Genomic DNA, 23,854 nt, shown 5'->3' with positions numbered 1-23,854 from the left:
ACAGCAATCACGTCGCCGATCCCAGGAACCCCTCCCTTCGTTTGCTTTGAGGCGTAGGCCGAACAAAGCTCACCCAAGTATTCCTTGCACCTAACATTCAGAATCAGATGTAGCTACTGTTTTCGTTTCGATCACAGCCCTCGAAACGAAGTATTGAGGCTTTCCGAGAACATTTTCTTCGTGCAGTGGCAGTGTGGTCAGATGTCTACCGGCCAAGATGGTGGCTGGTGTGAGGGCACTCGGGGGCCACCATCGTTGGGGTCGCCATATGTGTGGAGGGGCGTGAAATTTATTACTTCCTCGACCTACCCGCCGCGGTGGCTCAGTGACTAAGGCGTTGCGCTGCTGAGCACGAGGTCGCGGGTTCGATTCCCGGCCGCGGCGGCCGCTTTTCTGATGGAGGCGAAAAGCAAAAACGCTCGTGTGTTTGAGATTTCGGCGCACGTTAAAGATCCCCAGGTGGTCAAAATTAATCCGGAGCCCTCCACTACGGCGCGCCTCATCGCCTGCGTTGCGTCGGCGCGTTAAACCCCACAATCAATCAATACTTCCTCGACCTCGTTCGAGCACTGTTGACAGCTAGATGAAGCCTCTAGACCAGGGGTCCCAAACGCGTGGTCCCAAATACGGCCAGGGGTCTCTAAAGAGCACAATGGTCGCAAGCAACTGCGACTTGTGAATTGAACACTGTACAGTGCTCACAGGGCTGGACGAGCGCGAGGCCGCCGAGAGACTCCCCGCGGCGTTTTATGACCACACAAACGGGGCTGCACGTCGCTAATGAGAAAGCGATGCCCTCACCGGAGTTTTCCAGGCTTCCGCGAAAGTGCAAAGGTTTCAGTGTGTTGTGCGGCGTTTGTGGGTGTTTGTTTAACACTTTTACTGCGTCCCAGATGTGGCGAAAATGGTGCAGCCGTTGCGCGTCAACATGCATCCACGTGCGCTTAGACGCGTGTCGCAGCGTTATTTATGGCCTGGGTGAGAGCGACGTCCCGCTTCTGAGGAAAATACTGCAGCTGACTTAGAAACTTCCAGCCCTTAGTTGGCCGCGTGAGACACCACGCAAACGCACACGCCTGAACATTTCTAGTCCAGATGTTTTTCACCCATGCGAAGGGAGTGAGGTAGAATTCGTCTACTTCATCTTCCATGAAGGGAGATGAAGTAGACGAAGGTTCTGCAGAACAAAGGCCGAAAACGTGAAACGCGCAAACTGTACATCGGTCGTTAATGAGTGTTGCTTTTGGATAATTTTTTCATAGAAATAAAGTAACTGTAACGATATTTCCTGTTACAGTTACTCCACAAAAAAGTAACAGTATTACAGTTACAAGTTACTGAAAATGTAACTAGTTACCGATAACACGTTACTAGTAACTAGTTACAGTTACAAGTTACTGAAAAAGTAACTAGTTACCGATAAGGCGTTACTAGTAACTAGTTACTGCCCAAGACTGGTACAAACTAACCATGGTCCTATACCCAGTCCACAGGCGCTTTGCTATTTCCCGGCATCTTGCTTTTATTTTTCAATCGATGCTATGAATCCACATTTATTATATATGACATCCTGTTTAAAATAAGAAAATACCGCCGATATAGGTGAGGACACCAATGGTATGTATTTACAATTCTAAACGAATGCGAGCAACCTCTGCAGCTCTGCTATGTCTGATGGCTTTACTGAATAACAGACCATCAGTGAGGGTAGGATTGATGCTGATGCCTAGAGTGTTTATGATGTCGGCAGAATATGGGCGTGGGTTATCATCCCACGTCTCACACGTTAGTAGCAAGGACTCAAACCTAGGGTGCTCTTCAAGGCTCCTTCAATAGAGCTCACAAGGGAATGAAGGGCAATGTTGAATGATACTCCAAATACAGCAGCCAGGTTTATCTGCTTTTGTTACTCTCGCAATCAAAGCGTGCCATTAGCGAAGCATAATTTCAGTCCTCCTCCAAAAGGAAAACGCAGAAAGTTGTCGTGCCTATTCTCATTGCACACTTTGTATCCTAGGGACACGTCATTTTTCCTCAAGTTGATTCATGCGGCTCTTCACATTTGTGCTCGTAATGACCATACGCAAAATATTAAACCAATATTTTTGCGCACAAAGGAATAGCAGTTCTCACATCTTACTATGTGTATAAATGAATGGACTGCGCTACCACCCAACTTTGTCGCCCTCACCGTTTGATCTCGTTTTAATGCTACTTTACTATCTTATTTAGGAGCCGGTTATGATTTGTAGCCACTTTTTTGTGTCAAGTGTATTATGGGCGTTGACAATAGGCGCTTGCCTCCCTTCAAGTGTGTTACATGTTGTTGCTGAATGAATACTTTGTTATTAATATTGTTGCACCACCAAATGTATCGTTACATTGTTGTAGTGATGATGGTGATTAGATGTTAATGGCGCATGGACTGCTGGGGCGAAGAGCGCCAGATCTGTGGTCATGTATGAACTGAGATGTTAACACTAAAATCGCTAAATAAGAATGAAAGTAACACCAGTTGAAGAAAATGGCGCTGGCTGATGTATAGGGCGAGTTTTGATTATGCATGGAAATCAGATTTAAGAACTTAAAATCCGACAAATACTTAAAAACGCGTTCAGAGGAAACTATAGCATCGTCACCCAAAAACCACAACGGATGTAGTGGAATCTGTTGTCTATAGAGTTGAAAAAAGTGTTTGCGTCGTGTTGTGTCAAGTGCCTCGCATTGACGGAGTATGTGAACTGCCGATAAGGCATCTCCAAACCAAACATTCTGCAGTGGGGTCTTGATGATCGCGGCAGCAGATACGAGCGTGTTGCATGTGTGTTCCCTATTCGTAAACTAGCCAAGGTGACTTCTGTGTATGTGTTGCGTGTGGCGGTGGTATATGGTCCCCAAAATCGTTTTATTACGCGTAATTTGTTGTCTGTTCGTTCCTTTCTGTGTAATTGCCATGTATTGGGAAGGTGTTGTCTTATTCTTGGTTTGAGGTCAGTGTAGGGCACTGCTGATATGTCTGTGTTTCTGAGTGCTGCAGCAGTGGCCCTTTGTTATGCCACCCCATTTTCCCTAATCCAAGCTTGTCCCGGGACCCCGCATTGAACCAGTTTCAATTTTGGGGCGTACATAAATATGATAATGTTAAAAACCAGATAAAGTACGTGGTTTTGTTTGGCTTGTGAAATGACTGTGCACGAACAACAACACCTGATAAATCTGTGTATATGATGGACCTGGGAATCTGGTTTTGTTGTTGTTCAATGACTAATTGAGTGTTGAGAGTAATTGAGAGTAAATGAGTGTTGTTCAATGAGTAAACTTCCATATCCTTGTGCTGAGAAAAAGCTGATGTGTACGCCCACGGTTCTGGAGGCATTAAAGTTTCGGACTTGAGCAGCCCAAGACACCACAGTGGAGGGTTTAGAAGCATCACTGTAAAATTTAGCACACGGATATTTATATTGTAGAGACAGAAAGTGCTGCAATATTTAGGTTCTTGGTACCCTATTTTTATCATATTTCGAAAACGATACATCACAAGAGACAGAGCAAATTTGACAAGGTGGTAGAACGTCTGAAAAGCATGATCTGTACACATCTCAAAACGACACATTAAGGTCTGAAGCTTCCTGTCTCACTGTAAGCGAAACGGGCAGAGGAACCGACGGGCGATTTACAAACAGCGGAGATGTCTATGTATCATTAAAAACAGGTTTAACGGGATGGTTATTGACCGAATAAATTTAAAAGCATAAAGGAACTCCATGTACGTCCGTTGGTCCTGAAGACCACACTTGCTATATTCAGCCTATCGACTTTGCACTCGGCTGGTGCGGAAAGCACCCGACGCAAAGTGAAGCCATAAGTGTAGCACTGGGTCGAGCATTCTTAATGCTGTTTTTGTCGCTGACCCGTACACTATGCTGCCATAGTCTAGCCGAGACCAAAAGAAGGCCGTTAAAAGCGCAGCATGAGTTATTTGCAAGCACCATACGATTGTTGTGAGAGAACCTCAGAATATTTATTGTTTTTAGACCTGTATGCTTAAGTTTCTGGAGTTGAGGGATGAATGTAAGTGTTTGATCAAACACAACACATAGAAACTAGTGCTCTTTGTTCTCAGGAATGGAAACGCCATTATGAGTAATGTCTGGATCCGGGTTGGTCCCACCCTTCCTGATGAACACCATGCATGAGATAATGCCAGGATGGAGTTTAGAACCATTCTTGTCTTCCCAACCGGGAAGTCTGTTCACGCTAAGCTGGATTGTAGGTTCGCTGATTGACTCATTACATGATTCAAATGATATCTGGACGTCGTCTACATACATGGAATAAAATATTGTAGGTGGCAATGCCGTTCCAAGAGTGTTAATCCTAACTATGAAAAGACTGCAGCTCAACACTCCACCTTCAGTACGCCATTTTCTTGCATGTGAACCTTTAATAGTTCCCAACCGAACCTCTCGCGAAAGGTTCTCTCGTACAAGTAACTGGCAAGGGTGTTTAATATGTTACCCGAAACACCAAATGACTTGAGGTCTCCGAGTATCCCGTAACGCCAAACAGTGTCATAGGCCTTTTCGAGGTCGAAAAACACCTTTACGCACAACGTTTGAGAGCTGCCTGCCAGCTCTCGAGAATACCGTTGTACTTTAAAAAGTACATAAGTCTCCTGTTATAAATCTCCTCGAGAAGCTTGCACAAGCAGCTGCTAAGGGCAATGGGACGAGACCTAGCGGGAGAGGAAGGGTCCTTGCCCTCTTTCAGAAAAGCTACAACAATAGCCTCCCTCCAACACTTTGGAATGTGCCCCGAAAGCCATATCTTTTTATACAGATGGAAGATTGTTTAAATAGTGTCTGCGTGTAAGTGCTGTATTACTGTATATGTTATGTTGTCTGGGCCTGGAGCTGTGGACTTACACGTGCTCGGAGCAGCCCTGAGATCATGAATCGCCAACTGGGAGTTATAGAAATTGGTTGATCTGTCATTGTAACGTAAAGGCTTCTCTTCGGCCTAGAGTTTGTGTTTTATGAAAGTGTTTGTGTAGTGCGCGGAACTAGACACGTGTTGGAAGTGATGTGCAAGTGTGTCAGCCTGGCCTTCAAGTGTCCGCTGTTGTGCTCACCAGAGGCAGGCTGTGTGTTTTCTGTTCCTTGAGTTTGCGTATTTGTGTCCATAATTTCGTGTGTCTGTCCAGGAGTTGTCAAGCTGTGAATGAGTGTTATGTCCTATAATATGGTATATAGGCTGTTCTTTTTTTATTGAAAAGACATACTCATGAAGACATTGGAAACTTTTCGATAAGGTGACCTCCGGCATCGAACGATTACAGCCCCAAGGTGCATTATGTGAGTTGAGGTCGCCTCTCACGATGTATGGTTTAGGCAGCTGGTCAACCATTGCCTCGAAGTCAGAGCTCGAAAGTGCAAAATCAGGAGAATTTTAAATGGAGCATACCGCGATCAATAAATAAATATTATTCTGCGGATTGCTACGGCCTAAATAAATGTGTTCAAAGTGATAGGGGGGGCATGCTAAGGATTTCCGGGCGATTATTGCCACTCCGCCCTAAAAGTGTGTGAAGCCACCCCTATCATTTCTGAATACCATATAACTATCCAAGAAATTTGTGTTACTGGAATATAAATGTGTTTCTTGGACACACATTACACTTAGCTGATTAGCCTGCAGGATCTCTACACATCACGATTATTAAGAAGGCCTCTGCAGCTCCATTGAACAATATTTTTTTCTTCCTACTATAAAGTGTTCAGATGTACTGGAGTGTGACTATTTATTTAAGGTCTTTCGGGGCTTGGATGCTTGCAAGGTTTTTTTACCTTGTCTGGAGGTTTGGATAAAGGAACCCGCTCATTGCGCTACGAAACAGCTTGGAAGGGGCCCACATCCATCTCCTCATCAATTGTCAAGGCGTTGCCCGGAGGACCGGCCCCCTAAACATGGCGCCCTTTCCGGTGGCCTTCGTTCAACCCGCGACTGCCGAAGGCGTCAGGAGCGCCCCATGCGGCACAGGCGGTGCGGTGGGTGCGGGTTCCTCCGTCGCCATCTCCTCCGTATCCCGCGTGGAGATCGATGTAATGACTGCTCGGCTCTTAAAATAAATAAATAAATAAATAAATAAATAAATAAATAAATAAATAAATAAATAAATAAATAAATAAATAAATAAATAAATAAATAAATAAATGCTGCTTCTGCGACTGAAGTACCCAATCAGATGATGTTGGAAACATTCTGATGGAAGACATTAAAACTCAGCCAGAATGCTGGGCCTATCACAGCGGACGTAAAGCAAAGCTGCGTAAACTCCCTGCCCCTGCTGATGGGGGTACGCAGTAGTGCATTGCTTTAAAATAGCGAAAGTGAACATTGCATTGCGGTCGTTGTGGTACTTTGTGATTTTTCCTGTAAGGGCTTTGTGCTGTTCACCAGGACCAAACGAAAATATGATCTCTTGGAAGTTGCACCATACGAGTTCAAAGTTGTTCCTTGAGCAGAACGAGAATCAGCATTGCTTCGGAATGTCAATGCTGAAGCCAGGCACAATAACCACTGGCTACATCTCCTTGTATAAATAACGACATGGCCTGTCGCATAAAGTTCTCAATGTACGTTTTGAAGGGCAATGCTTGAGACTTCGAGAGAATTTTGAAATACCCACCGAACGAAAATGGCAGGAAAGGGCCAATACACATTGGCTGGTCCGGGCTGGTTTTTATTAGTTGCCCTGTGGGAGTCTTGGCACCATCTCAAAATGCCATGGAAACCCGATGGCAATCGTTGGGCAATATACCAGTGAGGACATGTTCTCCACTGCTTCTGTATTGGGATGCGTCCTGTGGGCATTTGGGCGGCCAATAAATGAAAAACTTCCGGTTCAAAGAGTCGGCCAATAACCATCTGAGGGTATGTGTATATGTCCTCTTCTGTCTGGATGTAGCAGCCCTACCTTTCTGCCTATCGACGAGCCAAGCAAAGTCAATCTCATTGTACGTCAAGAAGTGGACGCCTTCGACCTCCACGCGTAACGTTATGCCTAATCTCAGTAAATCTCTGAAAAACTTTCCTGTTTCCTGGAAAACAACAACAGAACATTGACTGTATGTAAAGCTGCGAGTACAGCAAACGCTGTTATACCTTGGATGTAGCGTTATGCCGAATGTAAGGAAAATTCCCTGAATGTGGTGGCCATACACTTGAACGGGCATGGGAGCCGTGCGGGCATAGAATTCTGTGGACGTCCTCGCTCGTGCACGGTCGACAAAAAATGTTGCAGTGAGAGTGGAGGAGTCCGTAACTAATCACAACAAGAAACAGGGGATAGACAGAAGAATAACCACAGGAGAGGTGTTCATAACTAATGACAGCGCGAAAGTTGGGGCAGACAGAAGAATAACCACAGTAGAGGTGTTCATAACTAATCACCGCGCGAAAGACGGGACAGACAGAAGAATAACCACAGGAAGGCGCTGTCCTTTGGCTATTCTTATGTCGGTCCCGTCTTTCGCGCTGTGATTAGTTATCAACACCTACCAACTCGCCCAACTTGCAGATGACAGTACAGGAGCACTTTGGTCTTAACAACCAATATTTGGCTAACCAATAGCGTAGCACTGGGTCTCAAAGCCTCTGTCACGTGCAGTAACAACCCCAGTGAGCTGCTTGATTTGACTAGGATTTTTCTTAACATTACCACCCGAAACAAATGTTGTGATGGCCATGTGCACAAAAAAATAAATGTAACAATCTTTCCGGATTAATTATTTTGACCAAGAGGTGGGAATGGCCAATGCCACTCAATATTTCTCATACAACTTGAATCAGAGTGGAATCGTCAAGTTATGAACATTAAGAAGCAATTTCACTATTTGCCATGGCAATTGAGTTGTACCAAAAAAATGTATATTGAATAAAAAATCAAATTGACCTTTATACGTTACCAAATAGATTGGTCCAAAGAGAAAAAAATTACAACACGCATGTGTGCTTCCTTGTATGGACAGAAAAAAACTTCAGGCACGTAAAATGAACATTAAGCACTGGGAAAGAGCTCATACAGTATACCCTGCCTTCTCTTTTAAATGTATTTGAGTGCACCGATTTTGATATCTATAAATGTTCGAAGCGTCAATTGCGTATCATGTGTACTAAAGTGGGTTAACCTTTCTATGTCTCTGATTTGACTTTTTGTTTAACGGTTCTTTTTATACCTGTTGAAAACGACGGTTATTACGTGCAACAAAAAGTAGTGTCTTATTGTTAACTTTTATTCTTACTTTTTCGATTGGTTTTATGACTGTGTGTTTCGAAGGGTGAGAAAGCGGAGCGTCTTTAGAAGGGTGAGAAAGTGGAACCTAGCCATCCTGGTGTGTTAGCTCGGGGCTACAACACCGCGGAACACAAGCGCAGACACCGAAACAATTTGGCATGCGCGCTTAGTTTCAGTTTCAGTTTCAGTTTCAGTTTATTGTTCGTAACAAAGTATACAATGTGTGAAAAAATATTATACAGAAAGGGGTCCCAGAGTTTGGCACTGTAATGGGACCCCTTGTAATTTAACGAGTAGAAGAGAAAAAAAAAAAACGTATCAGCAGTAGCGAAAGCTATGAACAGTGTTTCCCATTTCTACCGATTTAAACCAGTTTGTTTAGTAATTTTGAGAATCGCGAGTAAGTTCAGAGAACTTTGTTAATCGCTAATTATAAGATCCAGTTGCCCGTTTCGCATTTTGTAATATCTCTTAAAACAACCAAACTTGCTATTCATCAAATTAGAAAACGGAGTCCCGTTTTAACGAGCGGTGCCCAAAAGGTAGCGTTGCTCTAGCGGCGAGATGTCTGTATGTGGTCTCTACATTGTTTTCCCGTCCTTTAAAAGAATGCTTAACGTATCTTTGCCGCGCGACCACCTAATTCCTTTGGGCCCGGGTTACCCAGGAAGGGCTACGAACAAGTTATTGAAGCCATGCGAAGGAAGCGCGCAATGGACGCGAAGCTGCGCAGAAACAGGCCCAAAAGAACCGGCGCTAAAGCAGACAACATAGCTGTACCGCCGACGAGCCCTCCGTCGAGCAGGCACCTCCGCGCGGGGGACACTGGGTAAATCGCCACGCCATCTACAGAGTACAGCGGGAGTGAAACCCTCCGCCTCCGGTCCCTCCGGCCGCCGCCTACGCCGCGTTGGGAGTTTATTGTCTCGCACGTGGCGAAAGAACGTTGGCTGGTAGAGGTAGAAAGCTTTGCTTTAAAATAAGCTCGACAATTATTGCCATTTCAACCGGTTTGCGTGAAAGGTAGGGTGATGCGACACAGGGACAAAGACAATAAGTCGAGATGGTTCATGTTTGTTATGGCTTTTTTAACCCGTAACTCGATTTTCACATGCAGCTCAAATGAGGGACAGACAGACCGATGATTGATTGATTGATTGTTAGGTTTAACGCGCCGACTCTTCTCAGGCGATGAGGCGCGCCGTAGTGGAGGGCTCAGGAATAATTTGGACTACCTGGGGTCTTGAACGTGCGCCGAAATCTCGTACACACGTGCGTTTTTGCTTTTCGCTTGCATCTGAAAAGCGGCCGCTGATGCCGGGAATCGAACGTGCGACCTCGTGTTCAGCAGCGCAACGACTTAGCCACTGAGCCACCACTGCGGCTGACAGAAAGACGAACTTACATTTTTGAGTTTAAGTAGCCCAAGACAGAGCGCCGTCTAAAAACCACGTTCCACATTCAATGAAGTTCGCCTAGCGTGCTTGCACTTCGGAACGCCCGATAATCTCATTTTATGTAGAATTATGGAATGTTTACCGCACAAAACCTCTGCCAGTTCTTTTATCGAAGGGAATTCGGGAGGTTTCGTCCAAGAAAGATTTAAATTCAAATGGCTATCTCAGACCGCATCGCTCAGGCAAGGCGGCGGGCTTGTCCTGGGCCTTCATAATGAACTGAGCATTTAAAGTCAGAATATGGCCCAAATGTTCTGTTGGTGAACGCTTTCTGCTTAGTATATTGTTGCGCCCTGTCAGAAAGGGACACACGGAAGTTGTCTTCACGAAAATTCAGGGGCAAATTATTTATTAGGCAAGGTGCCTAACTTGCCAGGTGAAACAGACAGGGAGCACCGGTTGGTGGTTAGCAATATGGCGACCAAAAACCAAGCACACTAGCCGCTAGCTAACGCGCTCCTTCGTCGACCTCTGCTTTGCCGCATCACACAACACGTACCCACGAGGGGTATTAGCATGTCCGTTAGCTTGTCAGTCCTACTTTGAAACGCTGTCATCCCACAGTTTGGCACATGAAAATATGTAACAGGCATGGTGTAGCTCTGGTTTGCTGCAAAGCTGTTGTTCAAAGAGGTGTTCAATGCAACAGTTTTGCGCCCTTTGCCTTGTTCCTCACTAGGTAACAACTAGCTCTGTTGGAAGAAGCACAATGGGTAATTTGTCCTTGAAGACACGAAAGCGCCCCGAAGAATTCCTTTCTTACTGCCGGTATGTATTCGCATACAAAACAGAACGAAGCCCTCAAGTCTTCACAACACCGATGGACCCATGTATAGTAGAATCAAATGAAATAATTTTCGATAAAGAAACGGACTAATTCTTTCCCGGAGAAAAGGATGGTCAATGAATCTGCTGGAAATAAAATGTACCATTCGGTAACTATGCAATATATACCGGCTAACAAAATTAGTCGGCATGCAAGTATCTCTGGAACTAACCCTCACTGCTATGCGGCAAACGGCCTTGCAACTTACACGGGATGGCAGGTTACGGCCACCTGCCGCGGTGGCGCAGTGGCTAAGACGTTGTGCTGTTGAGCATAAGGAAGCGGGTTCGATTCCCGACATGGTGGCCGCTTTTTTAATGGTGGCAAATGTACTATCAGAGCGTTAAACCCCATATTACAATCAAATCAGATTATGGCTGTAGGGACTAGATTACCTGAAAAAAGCAGACATGCTCCGTTTATAACTTCGTCTTCGCCTCCTCCGTCATACTACAGAACAGAACGGGCGCCACGGGAACAGTCGCGCCAGCAGTGAAACGCGGGACCTTTGTGCTACATGAGCGGCGCCTTGCCGGCCGGCTGTGCGCATATGATTAGCGGGTGGCTGTTCACGAGTTCGGGAGGTCACCTTAAAGCTTTCTTTTGCGATGTATTTACCTTCGTTTCTCCCGGGAGGTGTCCGACCATGAGCGGCAAGTGCTCGGCTGTGTTCAGTTTATTGTTTACTATGCTTGTTTGTATTGCGTCAGCAATAGTTGGGGCATGTGGGCAAAAGATTTCGATGTCGATCCACCGGTCTCAGCGCGACCGAAGAACATAATACGAATGATGTCCTTTAAACAGGGGTGACGTCAGGTTCCCCTCGCAGCGACGCTATCGGAAGTACCGCTGCGTTCGTTCCTCTGGTGGCCTAACCATCGGGGTAACGTCCGGCCGAGGTGGCAGCGGCTCCAGTACAGATTTTTGTGTTCCGGCGCGTTCAACTCGGCGCCCGGAATCTACTCAGGAACGGCTTATCACAAACGCCGATATGCGTGCTTTTGAACCAAGACAAAGTATTCTGAACGGGAACTGAAAAAACCAAACAGGCCATACACTGTAACGTGGCCGCAAGAAAAATCTTAAAAACAATAGTTAAATATGAATGATGTCTATACAAGATGTCAGCTGTGTTATATTGCGAGCCAGGCTACGTTCCACGCACATATGTTTCTGCTGCGCAAGAGTTGTCAAAGCCCTATGAGCAAGTCACTTATTGGCACAAGTGATTTCTTAAAATGTTCCATTCCCTCAATTCGGGCTTGTGTGTTAAATAGGCTCTATACTCACACAAGAAAAATGAGGAATTTCGGCAAAAGTTTAGGTCAGCAATCACAAGTGATACCGAAGGATAAAATACACGAAACATTTTTTTTGAAAAGCGCGCCCATTGTAATACTTTGCTAGAATGCGAGTGCTAATGCTTTTGCAGCAAAAACACTCTAATCACAAAACTACTTGTTCCGCTATACAAATAAATACCATTGAAGTTGCAAAAAGTGTGAAAAGCCATAAACACGGTGTCGATGTGAGAGAGGCCTATTTTCCAATCCTAGAAAATTATTACGTATGGGCACTGACACCTCCAACTCAGTTTTACTGTGAGGAAAAACTCGATGAAAATGGTCTTGCTCAAAAATTTGAAGATACAACACGCTGTATGTGCAGCAGGAAGTGGTCAAAGAAACTGCTGTTCAAATCATTTTGTCATAAACTATCTTTAGGTGTATCTCTACGTGGGTGTTACCTCCACGAGTACATTCGAAACCGAATTTTTGAAACGTCTTTTGTTACATATCGCTTGGTACAGCGTTTGAAGTGCATTAATCTTTGTCATTGTAGTTGATGGTAGGCCAGGGATTTTTATACGTGCCTATAATTATATAACACTCAAGTTTATACAGGCGCAGAGTGAGAACCAGCGCGTGCCATGCAGTACGGTTGGAGCAGCTTTGCAATTACCGTCCTCATTTGTACGCTCGCATACCGAAAAGCTACGGCTGTTGCCGAAGTGACAGCACTCCTTGGAATGCCCAATTCCCCTCCGCCGTGCACCACACTAACAATGTGACATGACCCGTCTGAGGGCACCGGCTCTAGAAATTGTTGTTCGTTGATTCCTCCAAAACACAACGCCGTAGTATATAAAGTGGCCGAATAAGCAAATAAATAAAAATAAAGTAAAAATTTTGGTGACCGTACTTTCGCTCAAGCGGAATACGTCCGAAGTCCTCTGATATTTTTACTGATTATTCAGTGTTGCTATAACTTTACTCGACTTTGTTTACATACACGACGACCGGTAAGCGATGATTGCCCTTCGGTTAGAACTGTAGGATATATTCGTGAAAGTATTTAGGTTCGGGCACGCCCGCAAAGTGGGAGACTGCAACACGGGTTTCGCGGGAATAGGTTAAGAACCTAGTTTGAAACTGCTGCACCTCTATACGTTCTTAAACACCTGGCTGATAATTGCGCCCCCGTATACGTTCTTGCATAAACTTTATATTTGCGCTGTTTCTCTTTCCCTAAACACGCCCCCTTTATGGCGTCCTGTACAAATCATTTCAATATAGCACTAGTGTGCTTTGACCTAGCTGCGAGCAATTTGTTTATACCACTCGTTTATTCGTTAGTGTACGTTCGTCTGCGAAAACATTCCTGAAACTAACATTTTTTTGCCATGTCTCGGAATATAAAATAGGAGTGAATAATCTCTGTAGTGGAATTAGCAACTGGTTATTTATTCTTCATGCAATATAAAGGTATGTCAGGCGTGTGCACGCCCCTATCGAAGTGACTGTCATTGCCCACCTAGAAGAAATGTCGTGGTGGCACAAAAACGTGCGGCTGTCCATGACGCACAAACAATCTGCGCGGAACAGTGAAGCTCTTGAGAAAATTCTACGGGAGCTGCAACTAATATGCCGGCATCAGCGACTTAGTGCCGCCATCGGCAACTAATATGCCGCCATCGGCGACTCTCGCCACGATCAGGCACAGTGTCGGCTGTGCTGACTTGGTGATGGCCTGTTGCGTTGCACGACGCGTTCATTTTAAGTGCGAATGCACTTCTTAAGCGAGCCTGAATTGTCCGCCGCCGTAGTCCGCATAGCAACAGCTGCGGGTGCGCGCGCTCCTCGTCTTCCTTAGCAACGGGGGGAGATGGGCGCGCGCTGCCTGGCCGCTGACATGGCACATACCCACGTGGGGGATTGGCCAGGAATCGGGCGTGAGAAGGGCTAATGCACCTGCTTAAAGGAGTACTGACACGAAATTTTAAAGCTGAGATCCGCTCTAGCAATCAAGTACAACGACAACACAAATAGGTGTCTGTGAATAAATGCATCTTTCTTTCTTTGTAGTTGTGTGTGTGTGTGCGATCTCTCTTTTGCGAACATTACCGAACCGCGCAAATTCAACTCGTGCATTCGCACTTTCACATTCTTCCCCTCGGGGAAATGCGGGGAATTTTTTTTGACTCACAGATTTTTTCACATTGTGCCCTCTTGCATTGGACACAACACTGCCAGAGTTTATTCGCATTCAGCCTTGTGTACCAAAATATTTAGACAGTATTGAGAGTTTTGCAAACAGAAGAGAACTAACACCAGCCCCTAGCACGATTTAACCAGCCTCGTTACTCATTTTTCACCGTTATCACAGACTCCCAAATGGGTGGTTGTGGAGTTTAACGCGCCGATGCAACGCAGGCGATGAGGCGCGCCGTATTGGAGGGCTCCGGATTAATTTTCACCATCTGGGGATCGTTAACGTGCGACGAAATGTCGTACACACCGGCGTTTATGCTTCTCGCCTCCGTCAGAAAAGTGGCCGCCACGGCCGGGAATCAACCCGCGACCGTGTGCTCAGCAGCGCAACACCTTAGCCACTGAGCCACCATGGTGGGTCAGACTCCCATATCACATATGACGATGCTCTCCCATGACCACATCAGGTGTAGCTTCGCGAATAACTGATATTCGTAGCGGACATCCATGACACGCCTCCCGGGTAGTCCAGGCTTCACAGTGCAAGAAGCACTCCCGGGCATCACGGCTACAGTAGGCGATCCTAATCTGCAATTCACCAACCTGTTAATCTATGGAAAGCTGGAATTTAGCAGCGTCATTCGAATGTTGGGGGTCGGACGTTGCATCGACAAAAACGGAGATCTAGCATAGCTACTGACTTCAGGACAACCCGCCGCGGTGGCTCTGTGGCTAAGGCGTTGTGCTGCTGAGCACGAGGACACAGGTTCGCTTCCCGGCCGCAGCGGCCGCTTTTCTGGTGGAGGCCAAACAAAAAATGGCGCGTGTGTACGAAATTTTGGCGCACGTTAAAGATCACCAGGTGGTGAAAATTAATCCGGAGCCCTCCAGTACGGCGCGACTCATCTCCTGCGTTGCGTTGGCGCAACGCAGAAGATGATGCCCAAAAATCAATCATTAAATAATTCATCATCAGAGACTGCGCTGGACAACCACGTCTCAGTTAGAGCGACGACATCGGCGTCACAATCATTCATCAGGGTAGACAAGTCGTCACTTTTTGACAAAAGGCTGCGTATGTTAGTGCTTCGATTTTTTAGTTACTTCGGTGCGTCCTTTGTGACGAGTTCAAAGAATCTTACAACAACCACACAATTACCAAAGTGCCGAAAAATTCGGGAAATTCTTTTACCAATAAGTCAAATAAACCTGAACAGAATTTCAGAACCAAACAAATATTTGTTAACGAACTAAGTGCAATGCTGTCAAACCTCAGTTTCCCTGGCTGGCATGAAAAGCATATCATATAATAGCTTTGATGGCGTTGCATTTGTGGCCTGTCACAAATTTACGGTTGGTTTTGAGATTCTGTTCAGATGGACTTGACTCACTTCCACAAAAAGCTCCTCACTCTCACGTAATCAAGTTATGGATAAAGTGGTTGCCCGGTTCATAATTTCTTGAACATCTTTTTGTAAACTTGGGTTCATTTGTTGTGCGGAGGGTTATTTCAGCATGACGCATAATAAAATGGTTTTAATTAGAATAAGCTCATTACCCTCTTCTTTACGCTTGAACAATTTTATCAGATATCGCTATCAGCATAGTGGCCCGTCTGGTTGAAATAATGTATGTGTGAGATTTAGAAATGTCAAAGAATGCTTCTAAAGCGAAACTTTCCTGGTCTCACCGGTGAGTAACAAAAACTCGCTACATAATAATCAATGTCACACAATGTGAGGGCTAAACATGATGATGATAATCAGACGGATGTGGAGGATGACGATTATTATGGTAATGATGATTAAGCTAGTAAAAGACGTTTCCCGTGATCGGATTCAAGCCTGGGTCCCTCGCGCTGTGGAGCCGACGTCTATCTGATTTCGCATCATCGCTTTCGGGTCGCTCAGCATTTCATTTGTGTTATGCGTTTTCGGACGATGACGATGGTTTAACGACGACAATGGGTGGGCGGTATCGCTCATCTTTCTCGGGAGGGATTCATTTGCTGTAATCGGAGTTTAGGCTTTGACTCGCAGGCAGTATGCACTTTAATGTTTGATGTGTGGACTTTGCATCTTAAGGCCAAATACATGGAACGAGTACGCGACGAAAAGACGACGAACAACGCCCGGCAGGGCGCTCCCGACGCTCGGCGGCGGCGGAAAAAAAACGTCGTCCGCCACCGATCTAACAGGGTCAGAGAAGTTTGTTGGCGGCAGCGCGGCGGCGAGCGGCGAACCGAGGAACCAGTCAGGTCTTCCGATTTCCCCTCCATGCGTGTGGCTTGTACAGGCCGCTGCAGACCACCGCATTGGAAGAGTTTCGTAGACGCACGCTTGTCCCGCGCCTAATCGAGTTATATAAGCGGATTGTACATATGAGATCGATTGAGGAAATTGGTGTTGCAAGAAGTGAAGTCCGTGCTTTTCTTATAGCTCAAGCCGTAACCGCAACACTGTCCCGAAACAACTACCGTGACTTGTATCGCCGAGATAGGCATGTACGATAGCTTTTATTAGGTTAAATAAAGGCGATACGGCTACAAAATTTCTATTAAAAGCAACATGGGGCCCGTTTGCAAGATCGGCGTGTGAGGAACAGGCGATATAACTGCGAGGGTATTGCAAACACAGCAAACTACTAGAATCAGCGAGCCGTGGGTATTGAGACCCGGGCTTGACAAGCTGTATTTTTAACCATAGGTTCATCTGCAAATTTTGTCATATGGCGATTACATCGCTGTTTTCTCTAATGATAAGACAGTGTGAGGGAGGGGGTGAATAATGTAAAGAGATTTTGCGCTAACTTCTTTTAAAAAAAAGAAGTCCATAAAGAGTAGAGGTAGAACGCCGGTTCTTTGTTCTGGCAGTCGCTGGTTGGTATCTACCCGGATAGTTTCGTTTATTTTATCAACAGCCTCTAATGCTTTTGAGAACTGAAGACCCATATTTGAGCAGAAGAAACGCCCCCGAGTCACGCAGAATCGTCGAATGACGTACAACCCAAGCGGGAAGCTCCTTCACTGGGTTTGTTTACTGAATGCCACAGTTGATTCTGGGCATGGAGGTTCAGTTAGCCACACTGAGAACAGCCCAGCAGCGGCACGACGGCGAACGACATGTCTTCGCTCCACGTGGTTCAGCCCAAGAGACATACGGCATCGTCTGCGGCGGATTTTCCGCCCCGGGGAATTCGTCGTGTAAGTTCGCCCCATATATTCTGCACTAAGGCGGCTTGCAGTTTGGTTGTTGGCGCTTTGTGACGGCTTTGATCTTGGTACTATACAATTTATTTTGTACGCAAGAAAGCTTCGTGTTTCAACTATCATCGTCGTGGTTAGAGGGAGATACTACTGATTTTTTAACCATTCACCTGTAAAACCTTCTTTAGCGTGTGAGTAGTTTTTTGCTCGTGGTAGATGCCCCGTGAAGTAGTTTCGTGTGCATTTTCTCTTACTTTAATGGGGTCGGCGTTCCTTGGAAGACATTGAGGTTAAAATGGAGAAGTTTCTGATTTTGAACAGAAAAATCACAATCACAGAAGTTTGATCATTTAAGAGCGATGAATCAAGGGCGGAAGGTTTGTAAGACAATCTTTGGTAGGTATACGGCATTTTGCTTTGTAATGTCCTCTCTAAGATTCACGTTTCGGTCTTGTATAAAATACGTTAAAAATTACGCAATTAACCTGTAGGCTTTCAACGAGTGTACTGTAGCCAAAACTACGTACAATATTATTTATATAAGACGATCATGAAGAGCGGAAGCCAAGTTTTTGTGGGCTTTTTCACACTGCTACTTTATGATGAAGTAAAGGATGAAGAAAGTGGCGCAGTTCACTGTTAAAAGTAACGCGACCTGCGTAAAGCAACAGCACGCAGATTTCTTACCGCATGTCTAGCTCTCTTGGCATAGTATAATAGGTTGGGGGAGGCTGTAAGAGTGCGGTGTTTGAAGGCGAAATCAATTACGCCCAAAGTACACTGTATCTCCTCAATTTAAAGGGGCTTGTCTATAAGAACATTGTGCAACTTTTACGGGGCTGTTTCTGCGTTCTTGGTTGAAATGTCTCAGTTCAGCGGGCGAAGTGTTATAAATTTAGAGCACTATAGTATTTTACAGCTGATGTGTATTAGAATAGGTTTCCAGGTGCATTTGGATGCCCTCACGTCAAAACTCACAAAACTACGCGCGTACCTTCAGAGCGACTTGTTCTATGGCACGCGCTTCGACTTCGCAGCAGCAGAAGGGGGCAAACAGCTCCGCAGCGCTAACAAGACAGATGGAAGTCTGTTTACAGCATACGGCGGAAGATGGCCGCGAAGTAAGTCGTCTCGAGAGCCAGCAGGCGGAAGCCCTTCTAGGATGCGGTGCGGAAGCACGGCGTGTCAAACGTTTAATCAGGAATGGTGGTTACCGCATTCAGATGCCCAAAAAAACTGTGGTTGATTCCTCTGTCATAGAAATCGGTAAAACGCGAAAGTGAAATGTGATGCGAAATCTGCAGCTGAGCATGACTTGCGGGTCGGCAGCTCTCTTGTGGGTTTGCTTGGCGAGCGACGTCCTGTTGGCGGGTCGCTTCGGCAAAGGTGTACTGGCGTCATTTCCGCGACGGATACGACGTCATTGCAGCCTTCGTATATTCCGACATAATACACGTTCCTGTTAAAATTTAAAACCCCTAAAAACTAACAACCCTGCATATAACGTACCCTTTGGGACTATAGTTTTCTTCCGCGCAAGAAAATCCTGTATGCAGGGGTGCACCCTTTAAAGGTCGCTCGCTTCGGTGCTCTGGCGTCACTTCAGTGATGGATATGACATAAGCGAAATCTTCGTGAATCCCAAAATAAAATACTTCCGTGTTCAAAAGTGCTTAGTTGCCCCCCGACCGTGGACTAGTCGCGATCACACTGCATATGTGGTCATGTTCGGTGATTGCAACGTGGATGTGTACGAACCGAAAATGCTGGGTTGACGAGTTTTAATAGAAGTTTGACTTGCGATGCCACACGGATTCTCCCTAGCAGTATACCCAGTAGAGTACGTGCATCGATTTGAAACCATCTACGAAGTTTTCGGCATTTGCCAACACGACAATCAATCTGTGTGACAACGACCACGAATTATTGTGACCATAGCTACAAAGTGTCAATGTCTTTCCCGCTTCCTGCTCATCGACCTTTAGAGAGAAGAATGTTCTCGAGATATTTATTCCAAACACCTTACAAAATATCCTGAGTCCGCAGGTTGCGGTACAAAGTAAACACGAAAGTTAATACCGTCGAACTTCGTTATAATGTAGTAGTATGGAGACAGTAAATTAGTTCTTTATGTCTGATATTTGTTGTGACCGCGGAGGTAAAAATCGGCTCTAATAAATAGGCAGTCTTGCTCGCGCAACAATCCTAGACAAAAAACGCATTGTTCCAAGATTCCAACCCACTATAAACTAGGTAATCCTTATCTGTCTTCTTGTGGCATTACGCACTAAACAGACCGGTACATGAAATCGAGAAATTACAACAGAACAAAGTTAATTCTGCAAAACAGGTCTGCGTTCTTATTTACTTGAAGGAGGATGTGGCCTTGGCCTGCTGGCTTTTCACAGTCTGAGTTGAATTATTTTTCACAGTGTCCAAGCAATAAAGGCCTTTTCTACCTCCGCAGTTTTTCAAGCTACTAAAAATGGTTGTTTCGTACCACTTTTTTTAATTTTGCTTTTAATATCCCAGCTGTCCAGTTTTGGACCTCGCGGAAACGAAATATTTCTTCGTTCCGCCAATATCGCGCGGCTCTCGAGGTTTCGGTTTCGTTTTAAAAAGTAGAGGTGTCATTGAAATGAAGCCTTACCAAACAAACTTCGTATTTAGTGTGCTATATCACATAATTCACTATAGCAGTCTTCGGTGTAACAGGGCTCTGCAAAGTTTGACTGTAGTGCGTTACGGTACAAACATCTGATTTAGGTGCGTGTCCTACGCAATGAGGACACGGAAGGAAAACAATTAGAACACGCAAAATACCCGGGTTCTCATTTATAAGTTATTGCTTTTGGTGAAAGCGCAAATTGCAGTCATTGGGTTTTTTACTAAATGTGTCATTGCCCTTAGAAAGATCGGTGAGCACTAGGAGAAGAATAGCCATATGTAGCTTCAATGATTACACGCATGGGGACGGCATCAAGATCCAACTGAGTCCAGAAATCAGGACTCCGCCCACCTGATAGTTTTCTGTCTGTTAACATTTATTCTGTCTCTCGCTATCTTTCCACAACCTCAGCCGTGGAATTCCGCTAGCACTTGTCCCGTGCTGTCGTTTTGTGCTTTTGTTTTTTTCTTCACGAAGAGAAGGCTTCACAAGAGAATGAAAGTAAAGGAACACTCTGCCTTTTATACTACCCCATGTGTTCACTTGGAGAGCGCAGCCTGGAATTTTATACTTAATAAGCGAGAGGTATTGCGCACAGGAGTCCTCGGTCCTGAAGAATAATGCATATTTAAGCGGTTCAAATTCTTTTCAGCGCCCCCTTTCAAAAGTTTGCGAAAACAACATTTACGCAGGGCGGACCTGTTCTCTTTTACTTTTCTTTTCTTCCTCGTCTTCTGCTTTCCCGTGCCTTACAACGTGAGTCACAGTAAGTGTCTTTGAAATATACGAGGAATATTTAGACTGCGCAACAACTGAAGGAAGGCGGAAGCTAACACCGCGTTTTGATTCCGGCCGCCAAACGATAACCGCCATTTCCGCTTCAGGAGTCAGGAATGCGATATACGCGCGGGAAGCCCGCCCGGCTCCCTCCATCAAGCGTGTGAGCATCACCAGCCCCACATTGTCCGAATTCTCGGCTGTTTATCCTTATAATTACTCGGGAAGACACCTCAGACTGAGAAATGCTTTCATTGGGGCAAACATTTATGATCCATGTTGGGCAGTGGTATAGGAAATATTTTTTATTCAAGGTCCACTGAGCTAAAAGTTACCTGTTCCAGACAAGCAAAGTTGCATAAACAAAATTAAGCGCTTTTCAATGTGCGAAGCGCCGACAGGACATATTTTTGAAGTTCGAAGAAACGTAAGGAGAACATTAAAGTTGGGTGAATTTTTAGCAATGTGGTGTCGGAGTTATGTCGAAGATACCAGGCACTGGTGTATTTTCTTCCGGAAGAAGGAAACTTTAAAACCTTCTGAAAGATACACAATTCCCGCGCTTAAATATGCGCAAACAGCGTAAATGCCGATATTGTCAGAAGTTCTTTAAACCATAGGTGGCCCCTTACAGAAACATCTGTCTGAAGTATGCGCGCACACAGCTGTATAATATAACCATATACAGCATGCTGATCCCGAACAATCAACAAGCAGTAGAGCTCCATCATCTTTTCAGACCCAGCGATAACCCGGCTTGAGTGTGCTAGTCTAAGCGGCTGGTTGAAACTTAGGCATTCGAAGTCATCATTTCGCAGGTTCATATATTTTTATTGTGTTGTTTGTACCAACCTAAGTAAGACTTTTTTTGTACTTCGGCATGCAGGAGTTTTGTTTAGCACGCATATTTGACTGAAACGTACGCGCTGATGGTAACTCCGAAGGGTCGGAAGCAACGTTCGGAAATTTAGTATTTTAGCGCCCACTCCAAACATCAGGCATTGTATATTGCACCTCGTAAAATGGATACGATATTTACGAAATTTAGGTAAATTAGGATTTCTTGTGTGACAGGAGCGAATTCCCGTGCGTAATAAAAGGGGACGGGACTTGGTTAAAATATTTGCGTTCAGGCAATAGACCTCCTCGTACGTCAACCGGGTTACGTCGCTCAGCCCACACCATTTTTAGCCGAATGATGTATGTACTCGAAGTAGTCATTGTGCCATTGTATTCTATAGATTTCGCTAGAAACGACTGGTCGATCAGGTATTTTGCGATGGGGCAGAAACATAATCGTTTTTTTTTTCAATGTTTCGAGGTTTCCACGTTTATTGAATGAATATTTGGATTACATAGTTAGTGATTGAGGTTAGTACAGAAGGAAGTCCTGAAGTAAAAACTATCAGGGGAACCTCCTGGCTGTAGATTCTCCAGAGGAAGTCATTATGGTTGCAGAACGGAATGCACACAAAGAAATTAAACCATTTTTATGTCAGCATAATGCGACGAAAAACCAATTCTTCTTCATTATACCATTGCATATTTTTGCGTGAATTTGAGGCATAAAAATGAGGAAGTATACAATACAAGACGTACAATCAAGGAATCCAAATCAAAAGGTCTCCCTGCAATATCTATATAGCGTCCAGAAAAGAAAAAAAAAGGTTTCCCGCACAAGAAAGAGTGTTTTGTCCGATTATGTTATTTGCTGCACGTGGTGGTAGAACAATTGATTTTCAAGCAGCTGCCGACAAATATCTCGTCACTTCCGCTGCCGGCTATGTTAGTTTTTTGGGGGGTTGACGTATAAAACAAAAACAGTCGTTATTTTTTGCGTTGCAGCCCGAAAAACACCGAATTACTAGCAGTTTGCTGTGATTTGCATGAAAATGAAATATTTCACCTCCAAACTGTTCTTGCCTACAATAGCTCTTAGTGGGCAGGTTGACAAATTGAGTTCCCGGGAAAGCACCCCTCCCCTCCTTCCCACTGTCATTGCCGGGATTATTAATATCGACAAGTCTACTTACAAAGAACCTATACGTAAACTAGTTTATAGGTTTAATTATAAGGTTTTTCGAGCGGTTGTTTGTTTATCCCACTTCCTGCCTCGGCTGTACATGCAGGAACTGTCACAGAGAGTGCGAGGTTATGTAAGTATGTTTTCCCGTTTCAGCCCCAGTTATTATTTCCGTTTCCGCGAGACCAGCATGCTACGGGAGTTCGCACGTATAATGCAAACTCCTTCTGTTTGATTACAGAGAATACATGCGACAGCCGATAAAAGTTTTGCCGTGGTGAGAAACAAGGAAGGATCAAATATCAGACCACAGGAGCGTGTGAGTTCGCGCTTATCCTGTAAATAGCTCGCCTACACAACGTATAATAGGTTCTTACACTTCTAACACCGTCATAGGCCAAGCGAGTGCTACTTCGCAAGGGAAAAATGCTTTGCCCGTTGTTTTGGAAAATACATCTTAGTCCCTTTATATCTGAATTTTTTAAATTGGATAACCTTTGGTCTGACGTTGTGTACTAACTGCGTACCCCAAAAGGCGCAAAAAGCACTTATTTTTCTTTGCTGTACTGTGGGTGTGAGCAGTTATATCTACGGCATTCGGGCTTACACAGGCCATAAACATGTTCCTATAATAACTAAACAGTACTAGTTCCATTTGACGATCCCACTTTGAGTTTAAAGAAACGTGCGTCAACTCGTTCAGCTGAATCACGCCACAGCCGTGCTTACACCCAAGTGTAGTTCAAACCATAAAGCTACTGGTGACAAGCCTACACTATCCGCTATTCTAGTTTGATAGGGTTCAACAAAACATTGTTTTTAGTATTACAGCGAAGTTAGGAGTTCCCTTGTCGTTGGTGTTTTTTTAAACGTTTTCAGTATAATGCAGGCAGTGCTTGTTTTTGCGAGAGAAAGTTTCATGGTTTAAATGGAAAAGTATTTTTCCAATAATTACAACGGACACATCGCTCAACCTTCCCAGGAGACATTTATTGGCCTTGATGGCAACGTTTTGCACTAATCGGCTATGCACTCTGGCACCCATAAAAATAACAGCCCAAAGCTTGCTCTATGGCGAGGTATATTCGATGTGACAGTTCTTAAAATACCA

This window comes from Haemaphysalis longicornis, unplaced genomic scaffold (assembly GCF_048455015.1).
Source record: "Haemaphysalis longicornis isolate Haplotype H1 unplaced genomic scaffold, Haemaphysalis longicornis Haplotype H1 scaffold_4, whole genome shotgun sequence".
In the NCBI taxonomy this organism is placed as follows: domain Eukaryota; kingdom Metazoa; phylum Arthropoda; class Arachnida; order Ixodida; family Ixodidae; genus Haemaphysalis; species Haemaphysalis longicornis.
This window is presented reverse-complemented; position numbering follows the sequence as displayed.